At 44.8% G+C, this 25,213-nt stretch overlaps 1 protein-coding gene and 50 non-coding genes across 51 annotated transcripts in view; all 51 read right to left on the minus strand.

Moving 5' to 3' along the window:
• The window catches only part of unc13a (unc-13 homolog A (C. elegans)), a 106,409-nt gene that overhangs the window by 31,826 nt on the left and 49,370 nt on the right, over window positions 1-25,213 (minus strand). The gene's annotated exons all lie outside the window — the stretch shown is intronic.
• Window positions 40-111, minus strand: trnaq-cug (transfer RNA glutamine (anticodon CUG)). Its single transcript has one exon. It is a non-coding gene; the product is annotated as a tRNA-Gln (tRNA).
• On the minus strand, window positions 456-527 carry trnaq-cug (transfer RNA glutamine (anticodon CUG)). Its single transcript has one exon. It is a non-coding gene; the product is annotated as a tRNA-Gln (tRNA).
• Window positions 1,046-1,117, minus strand: trnaq-uug (transfer RNA glutamine (anticodon UUG)). The gene has a single exon. It is a non-coding gene; the product is annotated as a tRNA-Gln (tRNA).
• On the minus strand, window positions 1,341-1,412 carry trnaq-cug (transfer RNA glutamine (anticodon CUG)). The gene has a single exon. It is a non-coding gene; the product is annotated as a tRNA-Gln (tRNA).
• trnaq-uug (transfer RNA glutamine (anticodon UUG)) lies at window positions 1,669-1,740 on the minus strand. The gene has a single exon. It is a non-coding gene; the product is annotated as a tRNA-Gln (tRNA).
• Window positions 2,168-2,239, minus strand: trnaq-uug (transfer RNA glutamine (anticodon UUG)). The gene has a single exon. It is a non-coding gene; the product is annotated as a tRNA-Gln (tRNA).
• trnaq-cug (transfer RNA glutamine (anticodon CUG)) lies at window positions 2,468-2,539 on the minus strand. Its single transcript has one exon. It is a non-coding gene; the product is annotated as a tRNA-Gln (tRNA).
• Window positions 2,770-2,841, minus strand: trnaq-cug (transfer RNA glutamine (anticodon CUG)). The gene has a single exon. It is a non-coding gene; the product is annotated as a tRNA-Gln (tRNA).
• trnaq-cug (transfer RNA glutamine (anticodon CUG)) lies at window positions 3,117-3,188 on the minus strand. The gene has a single exon. It is a non-coding gene; the product is annotated as a tRNA-Gln (tRNA).
• On the minus strand, window positions 3,368-3,439 carry trnaq-uug (transfer RNA glutamine (anticodon UUG)). Its single transcript has one exon. It is a non-coding gene; the product is annotated as a tRNA-Gln (tRNA).
• On the minus strand, window positions 3,669-3,740 carry trnaq-cug (transfer RNA glutamine (anticodon CUG)). The gene has a single exon. It is a non-coding gene; the product is annotated as a tRNA-Gln (tRNA).
• trnaq-cug (transfer RNA glutamine (anticodon CUG)) lies at window positions 4,001-4,072 on the minus strand. Its single transcript has one exon. It is a non-coding gene; the product is annotated as a tRNA-Gln (tRNA).
• trnaq-cug (transfer RNA glutamine (anticodon CUG)) lies at window positions 4,343-4,414 on the minus strand. The gene has a single exon. It is a non-coding gene; the product is annotated as a tRNA-Gln (tRNA).
• On the minus strand, window positions 4,645-4,716 carry trnaq-cug (transfer RNA glutamine (anticodon CUG)). The gene has a single exon. It is a non-coding gene; the product is annotated as a tRNA-Gln (tRNA).
• trnaq-uug (transfer RNA glutamine (anticodon UUG)) lies at window positions 4,981-5,052 on the minus strand. The gene has a single exon. It is a non-coding gene; the product is annotated as a tRNA-Gln (tRNA).
• Window positions 5,279-5,350, minus strand: trnaq-cug (transfer RNA glutamine (anticodon CUG)). The gene has a single exon. It is a non-coding gene; the product is annotated as a tRNA-Gln (tRNA).
• Window positions 5,581-5,652, minus strand: trnaq-cug (transfer RNA glutamine (anticodon CUG)). Its single transcript has one exon. It is a non-coding gene; the product is annotated as a tRNA-Gln (tRNA).
• Window positions 6,775-6,846, minus strand: trnaq-cug (transfer RNA glutamine (anticodon CUG)). Its single transcript has one exon. It is a non-coding gene; the product is annotated as a tRNA-Gln (tRNA).
• Window positions 7,111-7,182, minus strand: trnaq-uug (transfer RNA glutamine (anticodon UUG)). Its single transcript has one exon. It is a non-coding gene; the product is annotated as a tRNA-Gln (tRNA).
• On the minus strand, window positions 7,409-7,480 carry trnaq-cug (transfer RNA glutamine (anticodon CUG)). The gene has a single exon. It is a non-coding gene; the product is annotated as a tRNA-Gln (tRNA).
• trnaq-uug (transfer RNA glutamine (anticodon UUG)) lies at window positions 8,254-8,325 on the minus strand. Its single transcript has one exon. It is a non-coding gene; the product is annotated as a tRNA-Gln (tRNA).
• Window positions 8,823-8,894, minus strand: trnaq-uug (transfer RNA glutamine (anticodon UUG)). The gene has a single exon. It is a non-coding gene; the product is annotated as a tRNA-Gln (tRNA).
• Window positions 9,114-9,185, minus strand: trnaq-cug (transfer RNA glutamine (anticodon CUG)). Its single transcript has one exon. It is a non-coding gene; the product is annotated as a tRNA-Gln (tRNA).
• trnaq-cug (transfer RNA glutamine (anticodon CUG)) lies at window positions 9,754-9,825 on the minus strand. The gene has a single exon. It is a non-coding gene; the product is annotated as a tRNA-Gln (tRNA).
• trnaq-uug (transfer RNA glutamine (anticodon UUG)) lies at window positions 9,992-10,063 on the minus strand. Its single transcript has one exon. It is a non-coding gene; the product is annotated as a tRNA-Gln (tRNA).
• On the minus strand, window positions 10,294-10,365 carry trnaq-cug (transfer RNA glutamine (anticodon CUG)). Its single transcript has one exon. It is a non-coding gene; the product is annotated as a tRNA-Gln (tRNA).
• Window positions 10,635-10,706, minus strand: trnaq-cug (transfer RNA glutamine (anticodon CUG)). Its single transcript has one exon. It is a non-coding gene; the product is annotated as a tRNA-Gln (tRNA).
• On the minus strand, window positions 10,977-11,048 carry trnaq-cug (transfer RNA glutamine (anticodon CUG)). The gene has a single exon. It is a non-coding gene; the product is annotated as a tRNA-Gln (tRNA).
• Window positions 11,279-11,350, minus strand: trnaq-cug (transfer RNA glutamine (anticodon CUG)). Its single transcript has one exon. It is a non-coding gene; the product is annotated as a tRNA-Gln (tRNA).
• On the minus strand, window positions 11,615-11,686 carry trnaq-uug (transfer RNA glutamine (anticodon UUG)). The gene has a single exon. It is a non-coding gene; the product is annotated as a tRNA-Gln (tRNA).
• Window positions 11,913-11,984, minus strand: trnaq-cug (transfer RNA glutamine (anticodon CUG)). Its single transcript has one exon. It is a non-coding gene; the product is annotated as a tRNA-Gln (tRNA).
• trnaq-cug (transfer RNA glutamine (anticodon CUG)) lies at window positions 12,261-12,332 on the minus strand. The gene has a single exon. It is a non-coding gene; the product is annotated as a tRNA-Gln (tRNA).
• On the minus strand, window positions 12,500-12,571 carry trnaq-uug (transfer RNA glutamine (anticodon UUG)). The gene has a single exon. It is a non-coding gene; the product is annotated as a tRNA-Gln (tRNA).
• trnaq-cug (transfer RNA glutamine (anticodon CUG)) lies at window positions 12,800-12,871 on the minus strand. The gene has a single exon. It is a non-coding gene; the product is annotated as a tRNA-Gln (tRNA).
• trnaq-cug (transfer RNA glutamine (anticodon CUG)) lies at window positions 13,144-13,215 on the minus strand. The gene has a single exon. It is a non-coding gene; the product is annotated as a tRNA-Gln (tRNA).
• trnaq-cug (transfer RNA glutamine (anticodon CUG)) lies at window positions 13,488-13,559 on the minus strand. The gene has a single exon. It is a non-coding gene; the product is annotated as a tRNA-Gln (tRNA).
• Window positions 13,790-13,861, minus strand: trnaq-cug (transfer RNA glutamine (anticodon CUG)). The gene has a single exon. It is a non-coding gene; the product is annotated as a tRNA-Gln (tRNA).
• trnaq-uug (transfer RNA glutamine (anticodon UUG)) lies at window positions 14,126-14,197 on the minus strand. The gene has a single exon. It is a non-coding gene; the product is annotated as a tRNA-Gln (tRNA).
• trnaq-cug (transfer RNA glutamine (anticodon CUG)) lies at window positions 14,424-14,495 on the minus strand. The gene has a single exon. It is a non-coding gene; the product is annotated as a tRNA-Gln (tRNA).
• On the minus strand, window positions 14,765-14,836 carry trnaq-cug (transfer RNA glutamine (anticodon CUG)). The gene has a single exon. It is a non-coding gene; the product is annotated as a tRNA-Gln (tRNA).
• trnaq-uug (transfer RNA glutamine (anticodon UUG)) lies at window positions 14,997-15,068 on the minus strand. Its single transcript has one exon. It is a non-coding gene; the product is annotated as a tRNA-Gln (tRNA).
• Window positions 15,288-15,359, minus strand: trnaq-cug (transfer RNA glutamine (anticodon CUG)). The gene has a single exon. It is a non-coding gene; the product is annotated as a tRNA-Gln (tRNA).
• On the minus strand, window positions 15,925-15,996 carry trnaq-cug (transfer RNA glutamine (anticodon CUG)). Its single transcript has one exon. It is a non-coding gene; the product is annotated as a tRNA-Gln (tRNA).
• Window positions 16,164-16,235, minus strand: trnaq-uug (transfer RNA glutamine (anticodon UUG)). The gene has a single exon. It is a non-coding gene; the product is annotated as a tRNA-Gln (tRNA).
• On the minus strand, window positions 19,911-19,982 carry trnaq-cug (transfer RNA glutamine (anticodon CUG)). The gene has a single exon. It is a non-coding gene; the product is annotated as a tRNA-Gln (tRNA).
• On the minus strand, window positions 20,726-20,797 carry trnaq-uug (transfer RNA glutamine (anticodon UUG)). Its single transcript has one exon. It is a non-coding gene; the product is annotated as a tRNA-Gln (tRNA).
• trnaq-cug (transfer RNA glutamine (anticodon CUG)) lies at window positions 21,028-21,099 on the minus strand. The gene has a single exon. It is a non-coding gene; the product is annotated as a tRNA-Gln (tRNA).
• On the minus strand, window positions 21,372-21,443 carry trnaq-uug (transfer RNA glutamine (anticodon UUG)). Its single transcript has one exon. It is a non-coding gene; the product is annotated as a tRNA-Gln (tRNA).
• trnaq-cug (transfer RNA glutamine (anticodon CUG)) lies at window positions 21,671-21,742 on the minus strand. The gene has a single exon. It is a non-coding gene; the product is annotated as a tRNA-Gln (tRNA).
• Window positions 24,946-25,017, minus strand: trnaq-cug (transfer RNA glutamine (anticodon CUG)). The gene has a single exon. It is a non-coding gene; the product is annotated as a tRNA-Gln (tRNA).

Genomic DNA, 25,213 nt, shown 5'->3' on the forward strand with positions numbered 1-25,213 from the left:
ACAGAATACACTTACCAAGTAATTGAAAAAAACAAGTACAGGTTCCACTGAGACTTGAACTCAGATCACTGGATTCAGAGTCCAGAGTGCTAACCATTACACCATGGAACCCTCGCAGTACTTTGTGAGAGGCATATGATTTCATAGGGTGGCACAAAATGTACTAAGCCGTACAGGTTTAACCGAGACTTGAACTCATGAGATAACCATTCCACCATGAAACCCTGACACAAACAATGGATGGTGCATATGGTATCACAGGTATTTACAAAAAGCGCCGCTCTTCCAAAGAAATGACAGAAGAGGAGAGGTTCCACTGAACTCAGACTGCTGGAGTCAGAGTGCGAACCATTAAACCATTGACACCTCAAATACATTTGGGAGGGGAAGATGATTTCATAGAGCGGCACACAATACAAAATACACTTTCCAAGTAATTGAAAAAAAACAAGTACAGGTTCCACTGAGACTTGAACTCAGATCACTGGACTCAGAGTCCAGAGTGCTACCCATTACACCATGGAACCCTCACAGTACTTCGTGAGAGGCATATGATTTCATAGGGCGGCACAAAATGTACTAGTAATTGATACAGTCGTACAGGTTTAACCGAGACTTGAACTCATGAGATAACCATTCCACCATGAAACCTATTTGGGAGGGGTATATGATTTCATTGGGCTTTCCACAAAGCAGAATCTTTTTTTTTCAAGTGACTGATAAAAATGACTTCATTGGGCAGGGAAGAAACTGCAATACTTTCACCATCTCCCAAATAATTGCTAAGTCATTGATAAAAACAAGCACAGGTTCCACTGAACTCAGATCACTGGATTCAGAGTCCAGAGTGCTAACCATTACACCATGGAACCCTCGCAAGACTTTGTGAGAGGCATATGATTTCATTGGGGTTCACACGAAGCAGAATTTTTTTTATTTATTTATTTATTTTTTTTCCCCAAGTGCCTGATATAAATGACTTGATTGGGCAGGATAGAAACTGCAATACTTTCAACCATGTCCCAGGTAATTGCTAAAGGTTTAAAGGTCCCACCGAGACTCGAACTCAGATCACTGGATTCAAAGCCCAGTGTGCTAACCATTACACCATGGAGCCCTCACACCAACAATGGAAGGGGCATATGGTATCACAGGTATTTACAAAAAGCACCCAAATAAATGACAGAAGAGTCGAGGTTCCACTGAACTCAGACTGCTGGAGTCAGAGTGCGAACCATGAAACCATTGACACCTCAAATCCATTTGGGAGGGGTGTATGATTTCATAGGGTGGCACACAATACAAAATACCCTTTCCAAGTAATTGAAAAAAACAAGTACAGGTTCCACTGAGACTTGAACTCAGATCACTGGATTCAGAGTCCAGAGTGCTAACCATTACACCATGGAACCCTCGCAGTACTTTATGAGAGGCATATGATTTCATAGGGTGGCACAAAATGTACTAAGCCGTACAGGTTTAACCGAGACTTGAACTCATGAGTTAACCATTCCACCATGAAACCTATTTGGGAGGGGCATATGATTTCATTGGGCTTTCCACAAAGCAGAATGTTTTTTTTTCAAGTGACTGATAAAAATGACTTCATTGGGCAGGGAAGAAACTGCAATACTTTCACCATGTCCCAAGTAATTGCTAAAGGTTTAAAGGTCCCACCGAGACTCGAACTCAGATCACTGGATTCAAAGCCCAGTGTGCTAACCATTACACCATGGAACCCTCACACCAACAATGGAAGGGGCATATGGTATCACAGGTATTTACAAAAAGCACCTTCCAAATGACAGAAGAGTCGAGGTTCCACTAAACTCAGACTGCTGGAGTCAGAGTGCGAACCATGAAACCATTGACACCTCAAATCCATTTGGGAGGGGTATATGATTTCATAGGGTGGAACACTATACAAAATACACAGAAAAAAAACACAGATCACTGGATTCAGAGTCCAGAGTGCTAACCATTACAGCATGGAACCCTCACAAGACTTTGTGAGAGGCATATGATTTCATTGGGGTTCACACCAAGCAGAATTATTTATTTTATTTTTTTATTTTTTTTTTCCAAGTGACTGATATAAATGACTCATTGGGCAGGATAGAAACTGCAATACTTTCAACCATGTCCCAGGTAATTGCTAAAGGTTTAAAGGTCCCACCGAGACTCGAACTCAGATCACTGGATTCAAAGCCCAGTGTGCTAACCATTACACCATGGAACCCTCACAGCAACAATGGAAGGGGCATATGGTATCACAGGTATTTACAAAAAGCACCGCTTCCAAAATAATGACAGAAGAGTCGAGGTTCCACTGAACTCAGACTGCTGGAGTCAGAGTGCGAACCATGAAACCATTGACACCTCAAATCCATTTGGGAGGGGTATATGATTTCATAGGGTGGCACACAATATAAAATACCCTTTCCAAGTAATTGAAAAAAACAAGTACAGGTTCCACTGAGACTTGAACTCAGATCACTGGATTCAGAGTCCAGAGTGCTAACCATTACACCATGAAACCCTGACACAAACAATGGAAGGTGCATATGGTATCACAGGTATTTACAAAAAGCGCCGCTCTTCCAAAGAAATGACAGAAGAGGAGAGGTTCCACTGAACTCAGACTGCTGGAGTCAGAGTGCGAACCATTAAACCATTGACACCTCAAATACATTTGGGAGGGGAAGATGATTTCATAGGGCGGCACACAATACAAAATACACTTTCCAAGTAATTGAAAAAAACAAGTACAGGTTCCACTGAGACTTGAACTCAGATCACTGGATTCAGAGTCCAGAGTGCTAACCATTACACCATGGAACCCTCACAGTACTTTGTGAGAGGCATATGATTTCATAGGGCGGCACAAAATGTACTATGATACAGTCGTACAGGTTTAACCGAGACTTGAACTCATGAGATAACCATTCCACCATGAAACCTATTTGGGAGGGGCATATGATTTCATTGGGCTTTCCACAAAGCAGAATCTTTTTTTTTCAAGTGACTGATAAAAATGACTTCATTGGGCAGGGAAGAAACTGCAATACTTTCACCATGTCCCAAATAATTGCTAAGTCATTGATAAAAACAAGCACAGGTTCCACTGAGACTTGAACTCAGATCACTGGATTCAGAGTCCAGAGTGCTAACCATTACACCATGGAACCCTCGCAAGACTTTGTGAGAGGCATATGATTTCATTGGGGTTCACACGAAGCAGAATTATTTTTTTTTATTTTTTAATTTTTTTATTTTTTTTCCAAGTGCCTGATATAAATGACTTGATTGGGCAGGATAGAAACTGCAATACTTTCAACCATGTCCCAGGTAATTGCTAAAGGTTTAAAGGTCCCACCGAGACTCGAACTCAGATCACTGGATTCAAAGCCCAGTGTGCTAACCATTACACCATGGAACCCTCACACCAACAATGGAATGGGCATATGGTATCACAGGTATTTACAAAAAGCACCGTCTTCCAAATAAATGACAGAAGAGTCGAGGTTCCACTGAACTCAGACTGCTGGAGTCAGAGTGCGAACCATGAAACCATTGACACCTAAAATCCAATTGGGAGGGGTGTATGATTTCATAGGGTGGCACACTATACAAAATACCCTTTCCAAGTAATTGAAAAAAACAAGTACAGGTTCCACTGAGACTTGAACTCAGATCACTGGATTCAGAGTCCAGAGTGCTAACCATTACACCATGGAACCCTCGCAGTACTTTGTGAGAGACATATGATTTCATAGGGCGGCACAAAATTTACTTGTTTTAACCGAGACTTGAACTCATGAGATAACCATTCCACCATGAAACCTATTTGGGAGGGGCATATGATTTCATTGGGCTTTCCACAAAGCAGAATTTTTTTTTTTCAAGTGACTGATAAAAATGACTTCATTGGGCAGGGAAGAAACTGCAATACTTTCACCATGTCCCAAATAATTGCTAAGTCATTGATAAAAACAAGTACAGGTTCCACTGAGACTTGAACTCAGATCACTGGATTCAGAGTCCAGAGTGCTAACCATTACACCACGGAACCCTCGCAGTATTTTGTGAGAGGCATATGATTTCATAGGGTGGCACAAAATGTACTAGAGCCGTACAGGTTTAACCGAGACTTGAACTCATGAGATAACCATTCCACCATGAAACCTATTTGGGAGGGGCATATGATTTCATTGGGCTTTCCACAAAGCAGAATCTTTTTTTTTCAAGTGACTGATAAAAATGACTTCATTGGGCAGGGAAGAAACTGCAATACTTTCACCATGTCCCAAATAATTGCTAAGTCATTGATAAAAACAAGTACAGGTTCCACTGAGACTTGAACTCAGATCACTGGATTCAGAGTCCAGAGTGCTAATCATTACACCATGAAACCCTGACACAAACAATGGAAGGTGCATATGGTATCACAGGTATTTACAAAAAGCACCGCTCTTCCAAATAAATGACAGAAGAGGAGAGGTTCCACTGAACTCAGACTGCTGGAGTCAGAGTGCGAACCATGAAACCATTGACACCTCAAATCCATTTGGGTGGGGTATATGATTTCATAGGGCGGCAGACAATACAAAATACACTTTCCAAATAATTGAAAAAAACAAGTACAGGTTCCACTGAGGGTTGAACTCCGATCACTGGATTCAGAGTCCAGAGTGCTAACCATTACACCATGGAACCCTCACAGTACTTTGTGAGAGGCATATGATTTCATAGGGCGGCACAAAATGTACTAAAGATTCAGTCGTACAGGTTTAACCGAGACTTGAACTCATGAGATAACCATTCCACCATGAAACCTATTTGGGAGGGGCATATGATTTCATTGGGCTTTCCACAAAGCAGAATCTTTTTTTTTCAAGTGACTGATAAAAATGACTTCATTGGGCAGGATAGAAACTGCAATACTTTCAATCATGTCCCAGGTAATTGCTAAAGGTTTAAAGGTCCCACCGAGACTCGAACTCAGATCACTGGATTCAAAGCCCAGTGTGCTAACCATTACACCATGGAACCCTCACACCAACAATGGAAGGGGCATATGGTATCACAGGTATTTACAAAAAGCACTGCTCTTCCAAATGACAGAAGAGTCGAGGTTCCACTGAACTCAGACTGCTGGAGTCAGAGTGCGAACCATGAAACCATTGACACCTCAAATCCATTTGGGAGGGGTATATGATTTCATAGGGTGGCACACAATACAAAATACACTTTCCAAGTAATTGAAAAAAACAAGTACAGGTTCCACTGAGACTTGAACTCAGATCACTGGATTCAGAGTCCAGAGTGCTAACCATTACACCATGAAACCCTGACACAAACAATGGAAGGTGCATATGGTATCACAGGTATTTACAAAAAGCACCGCTCTTCCAAAGAAATGACAGAAGAGGAGAGGTTCCACTGAACTCAGACTGCTGGAGTCAGAGTGCGAACCATTAAACCATTGACACCTCAAATACATTTGGGAGGGGAAGATGATTTCATAGGGCGGCACACAATACAAAATACACTTTCCAAGTAATTGAAAAAAACAAGAACAGGTTCCACTGAGACTTGAACTCAGATCACTGGATTCAGAGTCCAGAGTGCTAACCATTACACCATGGAACCCTCACAAGACTTTGTGAGAGGCATATGATTTCATTGGGGTTCACACGAAGCAGATTTTTTTTTTTTTTTATTTTTATTTTTTTTCCAAGTGCCTGATATAAATGACTTCATTGGGCAGGATAGAAACTGCAATACTTTCAACCAAGTCCCAGGTAATTGCTAAAGGTTTAAATGTCCCACCGAGACTCAAACTCAGATCACTGGATTCAAAGCCCAGTGTGCTAACCATTACACCATGGAACCCTCACACCAACAATGGAAGGGGCATATGGTATCACAGGTATTTACAAAAAGCCGCTCTTCCAAATAAATGACAGAAGAGTCGAGGTTCCACTGAACTCAGACTGCTGGAGTCAGAGTGCGAACCATGAAACCATTGACACCTCAAATCCATTTGGGAGGGATATATGATTTCATAGGGTGGCACACTATACAAAATACCCTTTCCAAGTAATTGAAAAAAACAAGTACAGGTTCCACTGACACTTGAACTCAGATCACTGGATTCAGAGTCCAGCGTGCTAACCATTACACCCTCACAGTACTTTGTGAGAGGCATATGATTTCATAGGGCGGCACAAAATGTACTAAATGATAAAGCCGTACAGGTTAAACCGAGTCTTGAATTCAGGAGATTACCATTCCACCATGAAACCCTCAAGCCAATTTGGGAGGGGCATATGATTTCATTGGGCTTTTCACAAAGCAGAATCATCTTTTTTCAAGTGACTGATAAAAATGACTTCATTGGGCAGGGAAGAAACTGCAATACTTTCACCATGTCCCAAATATTTGCTAAGTCATTGATAAAAACAAGTACAGGTTCCACTGAGACTAGAACTCAGATCACTGGATTCAGAGTACAGCATGCTAACCATTAAACCATGAAACCCTGACAAAAACAATGGAAGGTGCATATGGTATCACAGGTATTTACAAAAAGCACCGCTCTTCCAAATAAATGACAGAAGAGGAGAGGTTCCACTGAACTCAGACTGCTGGAGTCAGAGTGCGAACCATGAAACCATTGACACCTCAAATCCATTTGGGTGGGGTATATGATTTCATAGGGCGGCAGACAATACAAAATACACTTTCCAAATAATTGAAAAAAACAAGTACAGGTTCCACTGAGGGTTGAACTCCGATCACTGGATTCAGAGTCCAGAGTGCTAACCATTACACCATGGAACCCTCACAGTACTTTGTGAGAGGCATATGATTTCATAGGGCGGCACAAAATGTACTAAAGATTCAGTCGTACAGGTTTAACCGAGACTTGAACTCATGAGATAACCATTCCACCATGAAACCTATTTGGGAGGGGCATATGATTTCATTGGGCTTTCCACAAAGCAGAATCTTTTTTTTTCAAGTGACTGATAAAAATGACTTCATTGGGCAGGATAGAAACTGCAATACTTTCAATCATGTCCCAGGTAATTGCTAAAGGTTTAAAGGTCCCACCGAGACTCGAACTCAGATCACTGGATTCAAAGCCCAGTGTGCTAACCATTACACCATGGAACCCTCACACCAACAATGGAAGGGGCATATGGTATCACAGGTATTTACAAAAAGCACTGCTCTTCCAAATGACAGAAGAGTCGAGGTTCCACTGAACTCAGACTGCTGGAGTCAGAGTGCGAACCATGAAACCATTGACACCTCAAATCCATTTGGGAGGGGTATATGATTTCATAGGGTGGCACACAATACAAAATACACTTTCCAAGTAATTGAAAAAAACAAGTACAGGTTCCACTGAGACTTGAACTCAGATCACTGGATTCAGAGTCCAGAGTGCTAACCATTACACCATGAAACCCTGACACAGACAATGGAAGGTGCATATGGTATCACAGGTATTTACAAAAAGCACCGCTCTTCCAAAGAAATGACAGAAGAGGAGAGGTTCCACTGAACTCAGACTGCTGGAGTCAGAGTGCGAACCATTAAACCATTGACACCTCAAATACATTTGGGAGGGGAAGATGATTTCATAGGGCGGCACACAATACAAAATACACTTTCCAAGTAATTGAAAAAAACAAGTACAGGTTACACTGAGACTTGAACTCATATCACTGGAGTCAGAGTCCAGAGTGCTAACCATTACACCATGGAACCCTCGCAAGACTTTGTGAGAGGCATATGATTTCATTGGGGTTCACACGAAGCAGAATTTTTTTTTTTTTTATTTTTATTTTTTTTCCAAGTGCCTGATATAAATGACTTCATTGGGCAGGATAGAAACTGCAATACTTTCAACCATGTCCCAGGTAATTGCTAAAGGTTTAAATGTCCCACCGAGACTCAAACTCAGATCACTGGATTCAAAGCCCAGTGTGCTAACCATTACACCATGGAACCCTCACACCAACAATGGAAGGGGCATATGGTATCACAGGTATTTACAAAAAGCCGCTCTTCCAAATAAATGACAGAAGAGTCGAGGTTCCACTGAACTCAGACTGCTGGAGTCAGAGTGCGAACCATGAAACCATTGACACCTCAAATCCATTTGGGAGGGATATATGATTTCATAGGGTGGCACACTATACAAAATACCCTTTCCAAGTAATTGAAAAAAACAAGTACAGGTTCCACTGAGACTTGAACTCAGATCACTGGATTCAAAGTCCAGAGTGCTAACCATTACACCATGGAACCCTCACAGTACTTTGTGAGAGGCATATGATTTCATAGGGCGGCACAAAATGTACTAAAGCCGTACAGGTTTAACCGAGACTTGAAGTCATGAGATAACCATTCCACCATGAAACCTATTTGGGAGGGGCATATGATTTCATTGGGCTTTCAACAAAGCAGAATCTTTTTTTTTCAAGTGACTGATAAAAATGACTTCATTGGGCAGGGAAGAAACTGCAATACTTTCACCATGTCCCAAATAATTGCTAAGTCATTGATAAAAACAAGTACAGGTTCCACTGAGACTTGAACACAGATCACTGGATTCAGAGTCCAGAGTGCTTACCATTACAGCATGGAACCCTCACAAGACTTTGTGAGAGGCATATGATTTCATTGGGGTTCACACGAAGCAGAATTTTTTTTTTTTTCCAAGTGACTGATATAAATGACTTCATTGGGCAGGATAGAAACTGCAATACTTTCAGCCATGTCCCAGGTAATTGCTAAAGGTTTAAAGGTCCCACCGAGACTCGAACTCAGATCACTGGATTCAAAGCCCAGTGTGCTAACCATTACACCATGGAACCCTCACAGCAACAATGGAAGTGGCATATGGTATCACAGGTATTTACAAAGTTTACAGAAATTACAGAAGAGGAGAGGTTCCACTGAACTCAGACTGCTGGAGTCAGAGTGCGAACCATGAAACCATTGACACCTCAAATCCATTTGGGAGGGGTATATGATTTCATAGGGTGGCACACAATATAAAATACCCTTTCCAAGTAATTGAAAAAAACAAGTACAGGTTCCACTGAGACTTGAACTCAGATCACTGGATTCAGAGTCCAGAGTGCTAACCATTACACCATGAAACCCTGACACAAACAATGGATGGTGCATATGGTATCACAGGTATTTACAAAAAGCGCCGCTCTTCCAAAGAAATGACAGAAGAGGAGAGGTTCCACTGAACTCAGACTGCTGGAGTCAGAGTGCGAACCATTAAACCATTGACACCTCAAATACATTTGGGAGGGGAAGATGATTTCATAGAGCGGCACACAATACAAAATACACTTTCCAAGTAATTGAAAAAAACAAGTACAGGTTCCGCTGAGACTTGAACTCAGATTCCAGAGTGCTAACCATTACACCATGGAACCCTCACAGTACTTTGTGAGAGGCATATGATTTCATAGGGCGGCACAAAATGTACTAGTAATTGATACAGTCGTACAGGTTTAACCGAGACTTGAACTCATGAGATAACCATTCCACCATGAAACCTATTTGGGAGGGGTATATGATTTCATTGGGCTTTCCACAAAGCAGAATCTTTTTTTTTCAAGTGACTGATAAAAATGACTTCATTGGGCAGGGAAGAAACTGCAATACTTTCACCATGTCCCAAATAATTGCTAAGTCATTGATAAAAACAAGCACAGGTTCCACTGAGACTTGAACTCAGAACACTGGATTCAGAGTCCAGAGTGCTAACCATTACACCATGGAACCCTCGCAAGACTTTGTGAGAGGCATATGATTTCATTGGGGTTCACACGAAGCAGAATTTTTTTTTTTTTTTTTTTTTTTTCCAAGTGCCTGATATAAATGACTTGATTGGGTAGGATAGAAACTGCAATACTTTCAACCATGTCCCAGGTAATTGCTAAAGGTTTAAAGGTCCCACCGAGACTCGAACTCAGATCACTGGATTCAAAGCCCAGTGTGCTAACCATTACACCATGGAACCCTCACACCAACAATGGAAGGGGCATATGGTATCACAGGTATTTACAAAAAGCACTGCTCTTCCAAATAAATGACAGAAGAGTCGAGGTTCCACTGAACTCAGACTGCTGGAGTCAGAGTGCGAACCATGAAACCATTGACACCTCAAATCCATTTGGGAGGGGTATATGATTTCATAGGGTGGCACACTATACAAAATACCCTTTCCAAGTAATTGAAAAAAACAAGTACAGGTTCCACTGAGACTTGAACTCAGATCACTGGATTCAGAGTCCAGAGTGCTAACCATTACACCATGGAACCCTCGCAGTACTTTGTGAGAGGCATATGATTTCATAGGGCGGCACAAAATGTACTAAGCCGTACAGGTTTAACCGAGACGAGAACTCATGAGAAAACCATTCCACCATGAAACCTATTTGGGAGGGGCATATGATTTCATTGGGCTTTCCAAAAAGCAGAATCTTTTTTTTTCAAGTGACTGATAAAAATGACTTCATTGGGCAGGGAAGAAACTGCAATACTTTCACCATGTCCCAAATAATTGCTAAGTCATTGATAAAAACAAGTACAGGTTCCACTGAGACTTGAACTCAGATCACTGGATTCAGAGTCCAGAGTGCTAACCATTACACCACGGAACCCTCGCAGTACTTTGTGAGAGGCATATGATTTCATAGGGTGGCACAAAATGTACTAAAGCCGTACAGGTTTAACCGAGACTTGAACTCATGAGATAACCATTCCAACATGAAACCTATTTGGGAGGGGCATATGATTTCATTGGGCTTTCCACAAAGCAGAATCTTTTTTTTTCAAGTGACTGATAAAAATGACTTCATTGGGCAGGGAAGAAACTGCAATACTTTCACCATGTCCCAAATAATTGCTAAGTCATTGATAAAAACAAGTACAGGTTCCACTGAGACTTGAACTCAGATCACTGGATTCAGAGTCCAGAGTGCTAATCATTACACCATGAAACCCTGACACAAACAATGGAAGGTGCATATGGTATCACAGGTATTTACAAAAAGCACCGCTCTTCCAAATAAATGACAGAAGAGGAGAGGTTCCACTGAACTCAGACTGCTGGAGTCAGAGTGCGAACCATGAAACCATTGACACCTCAAATCCATTTGGGTGGGGTATATGATTTCATAGGGCGGCAGACAATACAAAATACACTTTCCAAATAATTGAAAAAAACAAGTACAGGTTCCACTGAGGGTTGAACTCAGATCACTGGATTCAGAGTCCAGAGTGCTAACCATTACACCATGGAACCCTCACAGTACTTTGTGAGAGGCATATGATTTCATAGGGCGGCACAAAATGTACTAAAGATTCAGTCGTACAGGTTTAACCGAGACTTGAACTCATGAGATAACCATTCCACCATGAAACCTATTTGGGAGGGGCATATGATTTCATTGGGCTTTCCACAAAGCAGAATCTTTTTTTTTCAAGTGACTGATAAAAATGACTTCATTGGGCAGGATAGAAACTGCAATACTTTCAATCATGTCCCAGGTAATTGCTAAAGGTTTAAAGGTCCCACCGAGACTCGAACTCAGATCACTGGATTCAAAGCCCAGTGTGCTAACCATTACACCATGGAACCCTCACACCAACAATGGAAGGGGCATATGGTATCACAGGTATTTACAAAAAGCACTGCTCTTCCAAATGACAGAAGAGTCGAGGTTCCACTGAACTCAGACTGCTGGAGTCAGAGTGCGAACCATGAAACCATTGACACCTCAAATCCATTTGGGTGGGGTATATGATTTCATAGGGCGGCAGACAATACAAAATACACTTTCCAAATAATTGAAAAAAACAAGTACAGGTTCCACTGAGGGTTGAACTCAGATCACTGGATTCAGAGTCCAGAGTGCTAACCATTACACCATGGAACCCTCACAGTACTTTGTGAGAGGCATATGATTTCATAGGGCGGCACAAAATGTACTAAAGATACAGTCGTACAGGTTTAACCGAGACTTGAACTCATGAGTTAACCATTCCACCATGAAACCTATTTGGGAGGGGCATATGATTTCATTGGGCTTTCCACAAAGCAGAATCTTTTTTTTTCAAGTGACTGATAAAAATGACTTCATTGGGCAGGGAAGAAACTGCAATACTTTCACCATGTCCCAAATAATTGCTAAGTCATTGATAAAAACAAGCACAGGTTCCACTGAGACTTGAACTCAGAACACTGGATTCAGAGTCCAGAGTGCTAACCATTACACCATGGAACCCTCGCAAGACTTTGTGAGAGGCATATGATTTCATTGGGGTTCACACGAAGCAGAATTTTTTTTTTTTTTTTTTTTTTTTTCCAAGTGCCTGATATAAATGACTTGATTGGGTAGGATAGAAACTGCAATACTTTCAACCATGTCCCAGGTAATTGCTAAAGGTTTAAAGGTCCCACCGAGACTCGAACTCAGATCACTGGATTCAAAGCCCAGTGTGCTAACCATTACACCATGGAACCCTCACACCAACAATGGAAGGGGCATATGGTATCACAGGTATTTACAAAAAGCACCTCTTCCAAATAAATGACAGAAGAGTCGAGGTTCCACTGAACTCAGACTGCTGGAGTCAGAGTGCGAACCATGAAACCATTGACACCTCAAATCCATTTGGGAGGGGTATATGATTTCATAGGGTGGCACACTATACAAAATACCCTTTCCAAGTAATTGAAAAAAACAAGTACAGGTTCCACTGAGACTTGAACTCAGATCACTGGATTCAGAGTCCAGAGGGCTAACCATTACACCATGGAACCCTCGCAGTACTTTGTGAGAGGCATATGATTTCATAGGGCGGCACAAAATGTACTAAAGAGCCGTACAGGTTTAACCGAGACTTGAACTCATGAGATAACCATTCCACCATGAAACCTATTTGGGAGGGGCATATGATTTCATTGGGCTTTCCACAAAGCAGAATCTTTTTTTTTCAAGTGACTGATAAAAATGACTTCATTGGGCAGGGAAGAAACTGCAATACTTTCACCATGTCCCAAATAATTGCTAAGTCATTGATAAAAACAAGTACAGGTTCCACTGAGACTTGAACTCAGATCACTGGATTCAGAGTCCAGAGTGCTAACCATTACACCACGGAACCCTCGCAGTACTTTGTGAGAGGCATATGATTTCATAGGGTGGCACAAAATGTACTAAAGAGCCGTACAGGTTTAACCGAGACTTGAACTCATGAGATAACCATTCCAACATGAAACCTATTTGGGAGGGGCATATGATTTCATTGGGCTTTCCACAAAGCAGAATCTTTTTTTTTCAAGTGACTGATAAAAATGACTTCATTGGGCAGGGAAGAAACTGCAATACTTTCACCATGTCCCAAATAATTGCTAAGTCATTGATAAAAACAAGTACAGGTTCCACTGAGACTTGAACTCAGATCACTGGATTCAGAGTCCAGAGTGCTAATCATTACACCATGAAACCCTGACACAAACAATGGAAGGTGCATATGGTATCACAGGTATTTACAAAAAGCACCGCTCTTCCAAATAAATGACAGAAGAGGAGAGGTTCCACTGAACTCAGACTGCTGGAGTCAGAGTGCGAACCATGAAACCATTGACACCTCAAATCCATTTGGGTGGGGTATATGATTTCATAGGGCGGCAGACAATACAAAATACACTTTCCAAATAATTGAAAAAAACAAGTACAGGTTCCACTGAGGGTTGAACTCAGATCACTGGATTCAGAGTCCAGAGTGCTAACCATTACACCATGGAACCCTCACAGTACTTTGTGAGAGGCATATGATTTCATAGGGCGGCACAAAATGTACTAAAGATTCAGTCGTACAGGTTTAACCGAGACTTGAACTCATGAGATAACCATTCCACCATGAAACCTATTTGGGAGGGGCATATGATTTCATTGGGCTTTCCACAAAGCAGAATCTTTTTTTTTCAAGTGACTGATAAAAATGACTTCATTGGGCAGGATAGAAACTGCAATACTTTCAATCATGTCCCAGGTAATTGCTAAAGGTTTAAAGGTCCCACCGAGACTCGAACTCAGATCACTGGATTCAAAGCCCAGTGTGCTAACCATTACACCATGGAACCCTCACACCAACAATGGAAGGGGCATATGGTATCACAGGTATTTACAAAAAGCACTGCTCTTCCAAATGACAGAAGAGTCGAGGTTCCACTGAACTCAGACTGCTGGAGTCAGAGTGCGAACCATGAAACCATTGACACCTCAAATCCATTTGGGAGGGGTATATGATTTCATAGGGTGACACACTATACAAAATACCCTTTCCAAGTAATTGAAAAAAACAAGTACAGGTTCCACTGAGACTTGAACTCAGATCACTGGATTCAGAGTCCAGAGTGCTAACCATTACACCATGGAACCCTCGCAGTACTTTGTGAGAGGCATATGATTTCATAGGGTGGCACAAAATGTACTAAGCCGTACAGGTTTAACCGAGACTTGAACTCATGAGATAACCATTCCACCATGAAACCTATTTGGGAGGGGCATATGATTTCATTGGGCTTTCCACAAAGCAGAATCTTTTTTTTTCAAGTGACTGATAAAAAAGACTTCATTGGGCAGGGAAGAAACTGCAATACTTTCACCATGTCCCAAATAATTGCTAAGTCATTGATAAAAACAAGTACAGGTTCCACTGAGACTTGAACTCAGATCACTGGATTCAGAGTCCAGAGTGCTAACCATTACACCATGGAACCCTCACAAGACTTTGTGAGAGGCATATGATTTCATTGGGGTTCACACGAAGCAGAATTTTTTTTTTTTTTTTTTCCAAGTGACTGATATAAATGACTTCATTGGGCAGGATAGAAACTGCAATACTTTCAGCCATGTCCCAGGTAATTGCTAAAGGTTTAAAGGTCCCACCGAGACTCGAACTCAGATCACTGGATTCAAAGCCCAGTGTGCTAACCATTACACCATGGAACCCTCACAGCAACAATGGAAGTGGCATATGGTATCACAGGTATTTACAAAGTTTACAGAAATTACAGAAGAGGAGAGGTTCCACTGAACTCAGACTGCTGGAGTCAGAGTGCGAACCATGAAACCATTGACACCTCAAATCCATTTGGGAGGGGTATATGATTTCATAGGGTGGCACACAATATAAAATACCCTTTCCAAGTAATTGAAAAAAACAAGTACAGGTTCCACTGAGACTTGAACTCAGATCACTGGATTCAGAGTCCAGAGTGCTAACCATTACACCATGAAACCCTGACACAAACAATGGATGGTGCATATGGTATCACAGGTATTTACAAAAAGCGCCGCTCTTCCAAAGAAATGACAGAAGAGGAGAGGTTCCACTGAACTCAGACTGCTGGAGTCAGAGTGCGAACCATTAAACCATTGACACCTCAAATACATTTGGGAGGGGAAGATGATTTCATAGAGCGGCACACAATACAAAATACACTTTCCAAGTAATTGAAAAAAACAAGTACAGGTTCCGCTGAGACTTGAACTCAGATTCCAGAGTGCTAACCATTACACCATGGAACCCTCACAGTACTTTGTGAGAGGCATATGATTTCATAGGGCGGCACAAAATGTACTAGTAATGATACAGTCGTACAGGTTTAACCGAGCCGAACTCATGAGATAACCATTCCACCATGAAACCTATTTGGGAGGGGTATATGATTTCATTGGGCTTTCCACAAAGCAGAATCTTTTTTTTTCAAGTGACTGATAAAAATGACTTCATTGGGCAGGGAAGAAACTGCAATACTTTCACCATGTCCCAAATAATTGCTAAGTCATTGATAAAAACAAGCACAGGTTCCACTGAGACTTGAACTCAGATCACTGGATTCAGAGTCCAGAGTGCTAACCATTACACCATGGAACCCTCGCAAGACTTTGTGAGAGGCATATGATTTCATTGGGGTTCACACGAAGCAGAATTTTTTTTTTATTTTTATTTTTTTTCCAAGTGCCTGATATAAATGACTTGATTGGGCAGGATAGAAACTGCAATACTTTCAACCATGTCCCAGGTAATTGCTAAAGGTTTAAAGGTCCCACCGAGACTCGAACTCAGATCACTGGATTCAAAGCCCAGTGTGCTAACCATTACACCATTGAACCCTCACATCAACAATGGAAGGGGCATATGGTATCACAGGTATTTACAAAAAGCCGCTCTTCCAAATAAATGACAGAAGAGTCGAGGTTCCACTGAACTCAGACTGCTGGAGTCAGAGTGCGAACCATGAAACCATTGACACCTCAAATCCATTTGGGAGGGGTATATGATTTCATAGGGTGGCACACAATACAAAATACAAGATGGCGCCTACCAGTGTGGTCGCCTCGGTAACGCGCTCTCTAGTATTGTCTTTGTTTTTGTGTTTTTCGTCCGTCTTTGGAGACCTTACACGACTCACTTACACGACTCACTTACACAAGGGGGAGACCTGCTAACCATCAAGGAGTCTACTCCAGACTTTCTGTCACCAACTTTCGAATATCCGCTCAGTTTTTTCCCAGAGTTACTCACCGGAGCGGCGTCCGCGGTTTTCGGCGCATGGAGACGGAAGCGGCGCCACAGAGGGAAGCGAGCCGGCATTCAGGTGAAACTCCGCAAGAGAGGACACAGATTGGCGTTCCCGTCGATCCACCTCGCGAACGTACGCTCCCTACCCAACAAAATGGACGAGCTTCATCTTCTGTTAAAGACCAGTAAAGACTTCGGACGTTCCGCGGCCATGTGCTTCACGGAGACCTGGCTCTGCGACGCTGTACCTGATGCCGGCATTATGCTTCCCGGTTTCCACATCCATCGAGCGGACCGCGACATGGAATCATCGGGGAAAACAAAGGGCGGCGGGATATGCCTCTATATCAACGAAAAATGGTGTACGGACGTCACGGTGATCAGCACACACTGCAGCCCGCATTTGGAGTCGCTATTCGTAAATTGTAAACCATTCTACTCGCCACGTGAGTTCGCATCATTCATTCTCGCTGCCGTCTATATTCCGCCTCAAGCTAACACGAACGCCGCATTGCTAACGCTCGCCGATCAAGTCAACGAAATTGAAAAAAAACACCCCGACTCACCCCTCATTATTCTCGGGGACTTTAACAAAGCTAAACTCAACCACGAACTCCCTAAATACAAGCAGCACATCGACTGTCCTACCAGGGAAAATAATACTTTAGACCACTGCTACACCACGGTAAAAAACGCATACCGTGCTATACCTCGCGCAGCCTTGGGCTCGTCTGATCACTGCTTAATTCACTTAATACCGACGTACAGGCAAGAACTTAAATGTGCGAAGCCTACAGTGAAAACAGTCAAAAAGTGGACAAATGAAGCCAAGATGGAACTTCAAAGCTGCTTAGACTGCACAGACTGGAGTGTCTTTGAAAATTCAGCTGGCAGCCTGGATGAATATACGGACACTGTCACATCCTATATCAGTTTCTGTGAAGAGGTCTGTGTTCCAACAAAATCATTTCGCACATTCAACAACAATAAGCCGTGGTTCACTGCTAAACTTAAGCAGCTTCGCCAAGCTAAGGAGGACGCATATCAGAGCGGGGACAGGGCCCTGTATAATCGAGCTAGAAACCAGCTGACCAAAGAAATTAACATTGCAAAGAGGATCTATACAGCAAAGTTGGAAAAACAGTTTAGCGCAAACGACTCTAAATCAGTCTGGCATGCATTCCAGTCGCTGACTAATTACAAGCGACGATCCCCCCAAGCTGAGAACAATAGCACACTAGCCAACGACTTGAATACCTTCTACTGCAGATTTGAAAAGGACAGTTTCACACCACACACCAACCCGGCCCCACCCGCGACCACAATCACACCTCTGACCTCTGCGTTAACCATCCATGAACAGGATGTGAGACGCATCTTCAAACAACAAAAGATTAACAAAGCGGCAGGCCCGGACCACGTGTCTCCATCCTGCCTCAAAGTCTGCGCGGACCAGCTCGCGCCAGTCTTCACTCAGATCTTCAACAGATCACTGGAAATGTGCGAAGTTCCATCCTGCTTCAAACGCTCCACCATCATCCCAGTCCCCAAGAAACCTGCAATCTCGGGTCTGAATGACTACAGGCCTGTCGCTTTGACATCTGTGGTCATGAAGTCCTTTGAACGTCTCGTGCTGGACCACCTCAAGAGTGTCACAGGTCCCCTGCTGGACCCCCTGCAGTTTGCCTACCAAGCGAACAGATCTGCGGATGATGCAGTCAACATGGGACTGCACTTCATCCTAGAACACCTCGACAGTGCAGGGACCTACGCGAGGATCCTGTTCGTGGACTTCAGCTCAGCGTTCAACACCATCATCCCTGAACTCCTTTCATCCAAGCTTCTCCAGCTCAGCGTCTCACCTGCCATCTGCCAGTGGATCTACAGCTTTCTGACGGGCAGGACACAGCAGGTCAGGCTGGGGGAGGCCACCTCATCCACACGCAGCATCAGCACTGGGGCGCCCCAAGGTTGTGTCCTCTCTCCGCTGCTCTTCTCTCTCTACACGAACGACTGCACCTCAGCGAACCCGACTGTCAAACTCCTGAAGTTTGCAGATGACACCACTGTCATCGGCCTCATCAAGGACGGTGACGAGTCTGCATATCGACAGGAAGCGGAGCGGCTGGAGCTGTGGTGCGGCCGACACAACCTGGAGCTGAACACGCTCAAGACTGTAGAGATGATCGTGGACTTCAGGAGGCATCCTTCGCCACAGCTGCCCCTCACGCTGTCCAGCTGCCTTGTGTCAACCGTCGAGACCTTCAAGTTCCTGGGAATTACAATCTCCCAGGACCTGAAGTGGGCGACTAACATCAACTCCGTCCTCAAAAAGGCCCAGCAGAGGATGTACTTCCTGCGGCTTCTGAGAAAGCATGGCCTGCCACCGGAGCTGCTGAGACAGTTCTACACAGCGGTCATCGAATCAGTCCTGTGTTCTTCCATCACAGTCTGGTTTGGTGCTGCTACAAAAAAGGACAAACTCCGACTGCAACGGACAATCAAAACTGCTGAAAGGATTGTCGGTACCCCCCCTACCCACCCTTGAGGACTTGCACGCTGCCAGAACTAAGACAAGGGCGTGCAAAATCCTCTCGGACCCTCCCCACCCCGGTCACCAGCTCTTCCAGCTCCTTCCCTCAGGTAGGCGCTACCGATCAATGCAAACTAGAACTAGTAGACATTCCAACAGCTTCTTCCCTCTTGCAATCAACTTCTTGAACAGCTAACTTACAATTCCATTACAACAAGCTGGCAATTTTTTGACTTGAGTTCGTTGTCACATTTCTGTATTCTGTATTATGTATTACTCGTGCACTCACTGTAGTTGTCTCGCCGTGCTGCACTATTTGCATATAGTGGCCACTCATGCCAGAGTAGTATCTGCTTCATTTGCACACTGATTGAGGAGTATCTGTAACATTTGCACAACCATTGTCCCAGATTATCGCAGTACTCGTCACTTTAAACCGCATACACTCCTTGAAGTCTCAGTGCCCTTTGCACAATGGTCATTGCACCGGACTATTGCGTCATTAGCCATTCGAACTGAGGACTCTGCATCTTTTTGCACAATTGTTGTTTGTTGTTGTTTTTTGTCAATGTCTTTATGTCTCCAAAGTGTTCTGTAAATTGACTGTCTGTTGTACTAGAGCGGCTCCAACTACCGGAGACAAATTCCTTGTGTGTTTTGGACATACTTGGCAAATAAAGATGATTCTGATTCTGATTCTGATTCTGATACACTTTCCAAGTAAAACAAGTACAGGTTCCACTGAGACTTGAACTCAGATCACTGGATTCAGAGTCCAGAGTGCTAACCATTACACCATGGAACCCTCACAGTACTTTGTGAGAGGCATATGATTTCATAGGGCGGCACAAAATGTACTAAAGGTACAGTCGTACAGGTTTAACCGAGACTTGAACTCATGAGATAACCATTCCACCATGAAACCTATTTGGGAGGGGCATATGATTTCATTGGGGTTCACACGAAGCAGAATTTTTTTTTTCCAAGTGACTGATATAAATGACTTCATTGGGCAGGGTAGAAACTGCAATACTTTCAACCATGTCCCAGGTAATTGCTAAAGGTTTAAAGGTCCCACCGAGACTCAAACTCAGATCACTGGATTCATTGAACCCTCACACCAACAATGGAAGGGGCATATGGTATCACAGGTATTTACAAAAAGCCGCTCTTCCAAATAAATGACAGAAGAGTCGAGGTTCCACTGAACTCAGACTGCTGGAGTCAGAGTGCGAACCATGAAACCATTGACACCTCAAATCCATTTGGGAGGGGTATATGATTTCATAGGGTGGCACACTATACAAAATACACAGAAAAAAAACACAGATCACTGGATTCAGAGTCCAGAGTGCTAACCATTACAGCATGGAACCCTCACAAGACTTTTTGAGAGGCATATGATTTCATTGGGGTTCACACGAAGCAGAATTTTTTTTTTCTATTTTTATTTTTTTTTTTCCAAGTGACTGATATAAATGACTTCATTGGGCAGGATAGAAACTGCAATACTTTCAACCATGTCCCAGGTAATTGCTAAAGGTTTAAAGGTCCCACCGAGACTCGAACTCAGATCACTGGATTCAAAGCCCAGTGTGCTAACCATTACACCATGGAACCCTCACATCAACAATGGAAGGGGCATATGGTATCACAGGTATTTACAAAAAGCACCGCTCTTCCAAATAAATGACAGAAGAGTCGAGGTTCCACTGAACTCAGACTGCTGGAGTCAGAGTGCGAACCATGAAACCATTGACACCTCAAATCCATTTGGGAGGGGTATATGATTTCATAGGGTGGCACACAATACAAAATACACTTTCCAAGTAATTGAAAAAAACAAGTACAGGTTCCACTGAGACTTGAACTCAGATCACTGGATTCAGAGTCCAGAGTGCTAACCATTACACCATGGAACCCTCACAGTACTTTGTGAGAGGCATATGATTTCATAGGGCGGCACAAAATGTACTAAAGGTAATTGATACAGTCGTACAGGTTTAACCGAGACTTGAACTCATGAGATAACCATTCCACCATGAAACCTATTTGGGAGGGGCATATGATTTCATTGGGGTTCACACAAAGCAGAATTTTTTTTTTCTCCAAGTGACTGATTAAATGACTTCATTGGGCAGGGTAGAAACTGCAATACTTTCAACCATGTCCCAAATAATTGCTAAAGGTTTAAAGGTCCCACCGAGACTCGAACTCAGATCACTGGATTCAAAGCCCAGTGTGCAAACCATTACACCATGGAACCCTCACACCAACAATGGAAGGGGGATATGGTATCACAGGTATTTACAAAAAGCACCTTCCAAATAAATGACAGAAGAGTCGAGGTTCCACTGAACTCAGACTGCTGTAGTCAGAGTGCGAACCATTAAACCATTGACACCTCAAACACATTTGGGAGGGGAAGATGATTTCATAGGGCGGCACACAATACAGAATACACTTACCAAGTAATTGAAAAAAAACAAGTAGAGGTTCCACTGAGACTTGAACTCAGATCACTGGATTCAGAGTCCAGAGTGCTAACCATTACACCATGGAACCCTCAAAAGACTTTGTGAGAGGCATATGATTTCATAGGGCGGCACAAAATCTACTAAAGGTGATACAGTCGTCCTCCTTGAGCCGTCACCTTGTCGTGGTGGAGGGGTTTGTGTGTCCCAGTGATCCTAGGAGCTACGTTGTCTGGGGCTTTATGCCCCTGGCAGGGTCACCCATGACAAACAGGTCCTAGGTGAGGGACCAGACAAAGCACGGCTCAAAGACCCCTAATGATGACGACAAACAATGGACTTCGTTTTCCCTTGCCCGGACACGGGCCACCGGGGCCCCCCGCTGGAGCCAGGCCTGGTGGTGGGGCTCGAAGGCCAGCGCCTGGTGGCCGGGCCTGCACCCATGGGGTCCGGCCGGGCACAGCCCGAAAGGGTAACGTGGGTACCCCTTCCCATGGGCTCACCACCTGTGGGAGGGGCCATAGGGGTTGGGTGCAGTGTGAGCTGGGCGGTGGCCGAAGGCGGGGACCTTGGCGATCCGATCCCCGGCTACAGAAGCTGGCTCTAGGGACGTGGAATGTCACCTCTCTGGCAGGGAAGGAGCCCGAGCTGGTGTGTGAGGTCGAGAAGTTCCGACTCGATATAGTCGGACTCGCCTCCACACACACCTGGGGCTCTGGTACCAGTCCTCTCGAGAGGGGTTGGACTCTCTTCCACTCTGGAGTTGCCCATGGTGAGAGGCGCCGAGCAGGTGTGGGTATACTTAGTGCCCCCCGGCTCGGCGCCTGTACGTTGGGGTTCACCCCGGTGGACGAGAGGGTAGCCTCCCTCCGCCTTCGGGTGGGGGGACGGGTCCTGACTGTTGTTTGTGCCTATGCACCAAACAGCAGTTCAGAGTACCCACCCTTTTTGGAGTCCTTGGAGGGGGTGCTGGAGAGCGCCATTGTTCTGTTGGGGGACTTCAATGCTCACGTGGGCAATGACAGTGAGACCTGGAAGGGCGCGATTGGGAGGAACGGCCCCCCCGATCAGAACCCGAGCGGTGTTCTGTTATTGGACTTCTGTGCTCGTCACGGATTGTCCATAACGAACACCATGTTCAAGCATAAGGGTGTCCACACGTGCACTTGGCACCAGGACACCCTAGGTCGCAGTTCGATGATCGACTTTGTGGTCGTGTCATCGGACTTGCGGCCGCATGTCTTGGACACTCGGGTGAAGAGAAGGGCGGAGCTGTCAACTGATCACCACCTGGTGGTGAGTTGGCTCCGATGGTGGGGGAAGATGCCGGTCCGACGTGGCAGGCCCAAACGTATTGTGAGGGTCTGCTGGGAACGTCTGGCAGAATCCCCTGTCAGAAGGAGTTTCAACTCCCACCTCCGACAGAACTTTGCTCATGTTCCGGGGGAGGCGGGGGACATCGAGTCCGAGTGGACCATGTTCCGCGCCTCCATTGCTGAGGCGGCCGACCGGAGCTGTGGCCGTAAGGTGGTCGGTGCCTGTCGTGGCGGCAATCCCCGAACCCGTTGGTGGACACCAACGGTGAGGGATGCCGTCAAGCTGAAGAAGGAGTCCTATCGGGCCTTTTTGGCCTGTGGGACTCCTGAGGCAGCTGATGGGTACCGGCTGGCCAAGCGGAATGCAGCTCTGGTGGTCGCTGAAGCAAAAACCCGGGCATGGGAGGAGTTCGGTGAGTCCATGGAGAAAGACTTCCGGACGGCTTCGAGGAAATTCTGGTCCACCATCCGACGTCTCAGGAGAGGAAAGCAGTGCACCACCAACACTGTGTATAGTGGGGATGGGGCGCTGCTGACCTCAATTCCACCGACACGCCTTCCCATGGGGAAGCAGAGTGTGGGTTCTCTGAGGCGGGCTCTCCTATCTCTGGGTTTGAGGTCACCGAGGTAGTTAAAAAGCTCCTCGGTGGCAGGGCCCCGGGGGTGGATGAGATTCGCCCGGAGTTCCTAAAGGCTCTGGATGTTGTGGGGCTGTCCTGGTTGACACGCCTCTGCAACATCGCGTGGACATCGGGGACAGTGCCTCTGGATTGGCAGACTGGGGTGCTGGTCCCCCTTTTTAAGAAGGGGGACCGGAGGGTGTGTTCCAACTACAGGGGGATCACACTGCTCAGCCTCCCTGGTAAGGTCTATTCAGGGGTGCTGGAGAGGAGGGTCCGTCGGGAAGTCGAATCTCAGATTCAGGAGGAGCAGTGTGGTTTTCGTCCTGGCCGTGGAACAGTGGACCAGCTCTACACCCTCGGCAGGGTCCTCGAGGGTGCATGGGAGTTCGCCCAACCAGTCTACATGTGTTTTGTGGACTTGGAGAAGGCGTTCGACCGTGTCCCTCGGGGAGTCCTGTGGAGAGTGCTTCGGGAGTATGGGGTACCGAACCCCCTGATACGGGCTGTTCGGTCCCTGTACGACCGGAGTCAGAGTTTGGTCCGCATATCCGGCAGTAAGTCGAACTCGTTCCCGGTGAGGGTTGGACTCCGCCAAGGCTGCCCTTTGTCGCCGATTCTGTTCATAACTTTTATGGACAGAATTTCTAGACGCAGCCGAGGCGTAGAGGGGGTCCGGTTTGGTGGCCTCAGTATTGCATCTCTGCTTTTTGCAGATGATGTGGTTTTGTTGGCTTCATCAAGCCGTGACCTCCAACTCTCATTGGAGCAGTTCGCAGCCGAGTGTGAAGCGGCTGGGATGAGAATCAGCACCTCCAAATCTGAGACCATGGTCCTCAGTCGGGAAAGGGTGGCATGCCATCTCCAGGTCGGGGATGAGATCCTGCCCCAAGTGGAGGAATTCAAGTATCTTGGGGTCTTGTTCACGAGTGAGGGAAGAATGGAACGGGAGATCGACAGGCGGATCGGTGCAGCGTCTGCAGTGATGCGGACTTTGTATCGGTCCGTTGTGGTAAAGAAAGAGCTAAGCCGAAAGGCGAAGCTCTCAATTTACCGGTCGATCTTCGTTCCTACCCTCACCTATGGTCATGAGCTGTGGGTCGTGACCGAAAGAACAACCATGAAACCCTGACCCAAGCCATGGAAGGTGCATATGGTATCACAGGTATTTACAAAAAGCGCCGCTCTTCCAAAGAAATGACAGAAGAGGAGAAGTTCCACTGAACTCAGACTGCTGTCGTCAGAGTGCGAACCATTAAACCATTGACACCTCAAACACATTTGGGAGGGGAAGATGATTTCATAGGGCGGCACACAATACAGAATACACTTACCAAGTAATTGAAAAAAACAAGTACAGGTTCCACTGAGACTTGAACTCAGATCACTGGATTCAGAGTCCAGAGTGCTAACCATTACACCATGGAACCCTCAAAAGACTTTGTGAGAGGCCTATGATTTCATAGGGCGGCACAAAATGTACTAAAGGTAATTGATACAGTCGTACAGGTTTAACCGAGACTTGAACTCATGAGATAACCATTCCACCATGAAACCTATTTGGGAGGGGCATATGATTTCATTGGGGTATCACATGGATTTACAAAAAGCACCGCTCTTCCAAAT

The sequence above is a fragment of the Phyllopteryx taeniolatus genome, chromosome 7, assembly GCF_024500385.1.
Source record: "Phyllopteryx taeniolatus isolate TA_2022b chromosome 7, UOR_Ptae_1.2, whole genome shotgun sequence".
Lineage (NCBI taxonomy): Eukaryota > Metazoa > Chordata > Actinopteri > Syngnathiformes > Syngnathidae > Phyllopteryx > Phyllopteryx taeniolatus.